The sequence below is a fragment of the Ailuropoda melanoleuca genome, chromosome 18, assembly GCF_002007445.2.
Source record: "Ailuropoda melanoleuca isolate Jingjing chromosome 18, ASM200744v2, whole genome shotgun sequence".
In the NCBI taxonomy this organism is placed as follows: Eukaryota; Metazoa; Chordata; class Mammalia; order Carnivora; family Ursidae; genus Ailuropoda; species Ailuropoda melanoleuca.
Window position 1 is genome coordinate 25,098,813 of NC_048235.1, and position 5,773 is coordinate 25,104,585.

General features: G+C 42.5%; 1 pseudogene; it reads left to right on the forward strand.

The window, feature by feature from the left end:
• Positions 1-279: 279 nt before the first annotated feature.
• On the forward strand, positions 280-3,794 carry LOC109489882 (annotated as a pseudogene).
• Positions 3,795-5,773: the final 1,979 nt, after the last annotated feature.

Here is a 5,773-nt window from a genome sequence, read left to right on the forward strand (position 1 = left end):
GGACAACCAAAGACAGTTACACCTTGGCCTCCTCCGAGCTGAAAGCCAAAAGCTGGACTTCAGTATTTTCTTTTTTTTCTTTTTTTTTTTTTTTTTAAGATTTTATTTATTTATTTGACAGAGATAGAGACAGCCAGCGAGAGAGGGAACACAAGCAGGGGGAGGGGAGAGGAAGAAGCAGGCTCATAGCGGAGGAGCCTGACGTGGGGCTCGATCCCATAACGCCGGGATCACACCCCGAGCCGAAGGCAGATTCTTAACCGCTGTGCCACCCAGGCGCCCCTGGACTTCAGTATTTTCTTAAACATAAACGAGGAGCAGTTCCTTTCCTGCCTTCTTCAAGGAGAGATAATTTAATATTTTAGAGCATTCACCGAGAGCAGACCCAGTAACCCTGAACAGCTCCAACAGCAGGCTCAGGCATTATGCCCTCCCCCAGAGAAGCCTTGCTGGCCCTGCCCGAAACTCTGTAAAGAAAGGTTTGCTCAAATCCTATTCATCAGCATTCCTCCCAAAAGAGTTCATAACTTCATATAAATTTAAATGCTGTTTCTGAATTTAGATTTTCTGTTTCTAAAACCGACTCCGCCTTCCTGCGGCTCAGACCTTTGAACCGTCTCTGTTCTGTGTGGAAAACATTCCGAAGGCTGAGGCCCACGCAGTTTTTACGACTAATAAGTAGGCTAGTCCCTGATGGGCTAATCACTTCTTCCTGAGTTTATGCTTTCCAGAAGTCAGTCATTTGTTCCCAAACTTGTTTATGCAAGTTGTACTTCGTAATTACATAACTTAATTCGATATTACCCAAAGCAGACGAAGAGGAGCGTGAAGAGGGTTGTGGTCTCTATGAAAATAAGTTGAATGCTTGGGAAGACCTGACAAAGACCTATCGGATATCACGACCTATCTCTAAAGGTAGGTCTGTATCACGTCTTAAGAAAAACTGCTGTGGAATTAGGTATGGGTGAAGCACACGTGTAAGTTTGGGTGGAGAAAAGGGTTGTCAAAATCCAGCGGAATTCTGCCCTCCGTTTTCTCCACAGGTGTCTTGAGTCCTCACTCCACTAAAACTAAAATTGACGGCACTATTGCTCGTGGTAACTCATGTCTTACGTACTGTCCCCATCCGTAGACTCCACTCAAGAAAAGGCCTTTTAGCCCGATATCAAAGGAATGATGGATGAATAGACTTGTATGTTTTTAATTAAAAATAACATTTTAAGGATTTCTATTATAATTTTGTGATTGCCTACTTTAACTGACTTTTCTCTTTAACCGACCAGCTGTAGATCCTGGCTGCCTAGGGAAGAGAGCTCCTACCATAGACTTCCACGAGCTACCATCCGCACATAGGTAGGGGAATAATGCACCGCAACGCTTGCTAGTGATTTGTATATACTGTCAACTAATAACCTCATTTTTATAAAGATTACACCTAGAAGCCCTTATCTCTGGGTTAAATGCACTTGATTTTTAATACAGCAGGTTTTTAGAATTCAATTACCTATAATATATCTAGGTCTATTAGCTAAAAGAATGGTTTCAGGTCTTTCAGCTTATCCCATAACTGTGCCTCAAATATGTTTTCTTTTCACTTAAGGCTGACTGGCACAATTGTAGATGTGTGGTATATATTGCTTAAATGCGTAGAGCCCAGAAGGGAAGTGTTTGACTTGTGCTTACCCCTGTGGTTAGTGAACCTCGGCCATCAGGCTCAATATATTTTATAACTGGAAAAAGAATAGTCTACACTTGATCCCATATGATAATCTTTACATTTGACTTTATTGTAATGCAGTAAGAAAAATTGGAAAGCTCTTTACTGAATTACAGATAAATTGTTAAATTTCTTGTTTGTGCCAGATGACAGAAAATGTATTTGAGTTTTGAATATTGAAATATGAAGGGGGAAACCTCATGCTGTAAATGATATTTTGCTTAAGTTAGCTTCCTCTTTCTGCAATATATTAGGGCCTCTTCCCTATATTTCAAGTCTTGCCGAAAAGAAGAGCCGTATTACTGGACCAAGGGTAAGTGCCCATCCCCGTCTTCCGCTTCCTCAGCGAATTCTCAAATTTGATTCAGCTGTCCATCCAATCCACAGGTAGACCTTAATCAGTCCACGCCAGTGAGCGTTTGGCCTTCCCCTGGTCCACAGATATGCCTATAACTTAAATTTGCCTAATACAAGCTCAGGAAAGAACTTATCCCTGAGGGAGATTTTCCTTCTATCACCAGATGTGACTAGGGGAGCATGCTGCCTATTTGCTGCTGGCAGCCCCCTTACGTCCATGAGGGGAGGCCGCAGAATGGCAGTATGGAAAAAGATAGGTGCCTCAAGACATGGCTGAACTTAACCTTAGAGCCGACCTAACTCTGGACTGGTTAGGTGAGATAATATGTTTACCCCCATCTCAGCAAGTGTGAGCTGGGTTTTCTGTTACTTACAGAGATGTCATACCCTGATACAGAATATCAAAATTTTCCAAGAAATTTTGCCTCAATTCGTAAGCGACCTGCTTTGCTGATGTAGTTAGTAACGTGCCTGGTCTGTTGAGTGATCCAGCTGCTGCGGGGCTGGCAAATTGAAGAGGGCAAGAGTGCATACACGAGGAAGCCAGATAAAAGGGGTCATTAACGAGAGATGGTGGCTTTGGGGTGGACTCTTAAAGATAGGGGCAGATGGAAAAATTACAGAGCCGTTGAGGAGGTAAAATTGATAGGATTCAGGGATGGACTAAATATCGGGGGAAGGGAGTAACAAGGTGGCAAGCAAGACCCAGGGTTTCCATTGTGTAAGTAGATGAATGGTGGTCCACTCACTGAGCTCTAGAGAACACAGGAAGAAGACAGGGCTTGATATTAAAGAACAAGAATTTGATGTTGGGCACATTGATTTTGAGATGCCTTTGAGACATCCAATTTAGATTTTTCTACAGCAGCTTAAGACATAATTTATCCTGTTAAAATGGACAATTTGGGGGATTTTAATACATTCACAGAGCTTTGCAATCATCCTTACTACTTTCTTTCTTAAACATTTTTATCACTCCAAAAAGAAAACCCCATGCCCATGAGCAGTTATTTCTCATTCCTTCTTCCTCCTAACCCTGACAACCACCAGTCTACTCCCAGTATCTGGATTTGCCTGTTCTGGACAAGCAACTCATCACATAAAATGGATCTTCAGTAAACTCACTGGCTGATTTCTCATCAGAGATCATGGAGCTTTTTCCTCTTCTGGGGATGGCATCTGTAGGCATTCAGGATGGCCCCACATTTGACGTGCTATCGTAGGCTGTCCTATGATACAGCCTTTAGCAAAACTAGGCTGTCCCGAACCCCTGGTAGTAGAATCATGTAACTTTATACCTAGAAGGTTGGGAAAGCACCAAAATCCGCACACGGTGTGTGCCCAAGCCAGTTCGAGGACTTCGTGCTGTGAGACCTACAGTTCTTAGGAGGTTGTCTAAAATGAGAAAACATGTCAGCAGGACGTGTGGTGGTTCCATGCGTGCTCAGTTTGCTCATGACAGGATCGAGCGTGCTTTCCTTATTGAGGAGCAGGAAGTCGTTGTGAAAATGTTGTAGGTACAAGCACAGAGTTAGAAAGCTAAATAAAAAAATGGAAGTTTTTTTGAATAATAAAAGAAATTTTTAAAAAGTCATGGAGGCTAGAAGACAGTAGGGTGGTGGGTTGGTTTATTATTTATTTATTTTTCAGATTTTATTTTAAAGTAATCTCCACACCCAGGGTGGGGCTCAAGCTCACAACCACGAGATCAAGAGTCGCAAGTTCCGGGGCGCCTGGGTGGCACAGCGGTTAAGCATCTGCCTTCGGCTCAGGGCGTGATCCCGGCGTTATGGGATCGAGCCCCACATCAGGCTCCTCTGCTATGAGCCTGCTTCTTCCTCTCCCACTCCCCCTGCTTGTGTTCCCTCTCTCGCTGGCTGTCTCTATCTCTGACGAATAAATAAATAAAACATCTTAAAAAAAAAAAAAAAAGAGCTGCAAGTTCCTCTCACGGAGGTAGCCAGGCACCCCTAGGGTCATATAGTCAAAGTCCTGAAAAAAAAATTGTCAGCCAATTGAAAACAGATGCTCACAGACAGATATTTGTACACCAGTGTTCACAGCAGCATTATTCACAATAGCCAAAAGGTAGAAACAACCCAAGGATCCATTTACACAAGAATGGATAAAAAAAACTATGTATTCTGTCCGTACAGTGGAATATTATTTGGCCATAAAAAAGAATGAAGTATGGATCCATCTTCCAACATGGATGAACCTTGAAACATGCTGAAGTAAAAGAAGCCAGACCCGAAAGGCCACACGCTGTATGATTCCATTCATCTGATGTGTCAAGAATAGGCAAGCCTGCAGAGACAGAAAGCGGACTAGTGGTTGGCAGGTGGTGAAGAGAAGGGCAATTGGGAATACAAAGCTACCTTTTAGGATAAAGGAAATATTCTGGAATTGAACAGGGATGATGGTTGCACAGCAGTGTGACTATTACTAAAAATCACTGAATTGTACACTAAAATGTTTAAGATTGTGAATTATGTTACCTGAAATTTATCTAAATACAAAAATTGTCTACATAAGAATTGGGAAAGGATGATGAGACTGTTTCCCAATATCTAAAATAAAAGGACAAAACTGAACTCACTGCTGGCTCCAGTAAGGGAGAACTGTGTTTGTCAGGCATGGTCTCCAGGAACAGAGCAGACTGCTGATCTCATATAGGGTTTTTGAGAAGTGTGGAATTCATGGATTGGCATGCTTTCAGAAGTGTGAGTGGGTTGACATCATCTGTGGAAGTGTGGTTGCTCGGGTGAGACCTGTGGATTGGCTGGTGCTCGGGTGCATTTTTATTGGAGCGGGTCCATCCTAATTTATTGGCTGATTTTCATAAGCAAGAGCCAACAACCGTTGGTTTGCAAAAAAGCATGTTCACTTCACCTAGTTGTCATGGATAGATTGAAGAGACTTCAAACCAGTTCTTGGTGGCTCCTTGTTACCATAGCTACAGAGCTATCAGTCTTTCCCTAAGTTTGTAGGATCCTTTTTATTCTCACACCAACCTCTTCACTTCTGTAACCTCTTCCTTTGCTTTCCCTCAGGATCTGATCAATGAGAGGGAGAGGGCAGGAGTCTCCTCCCCTACTGTCTCTTTACTGTGCTTCTTTACTCATGAATTTATTCAACAAATTGTCTTATGGGATACAGAGGAGGAGAATAATACAGTCCCTGTCTCAGAGTCTGGAGATGGAGCCCAGCTACACAGTGGATTCCAGTTCAGTGAGGAGAAATACCCAGGGAAGCCCGAAGGGGTCCCTCGTTTTGTCTAAGAGAGAGAGGGAGTTTCACAAAGAGTACAGCCTTGAATGGACCTCGACCCTGACTCAGTCCTGGCCCTTACTCTATCACTGTAAGTATGTAGGACAAGTCAGGAGAAAAGGCCTTGCAAGAGAAGCGAGTTCACAGTATATTGTGACTCAATTTCTATGTCAGTTCATCTAGATACTAAATTAATATTTATTATCTTGTGCTAGGCATTTTGCCAAGTGCTTTAAATGAAATATCTTACTAAAACCTCAAAAAAAATGTCTGATTAGATGACCTCATTTGCCAATGAGGAAATTTAGTCTCAAAGGACTAGAGAACTTGCCCAAGGTTATGTGGTAAGTAGAAGAATGGATTCAAATACAGTCTGACTTGTAGCTCCTTGGGCCCTTCGATAAATTACTAGTTCATTAGAGGGAAGAA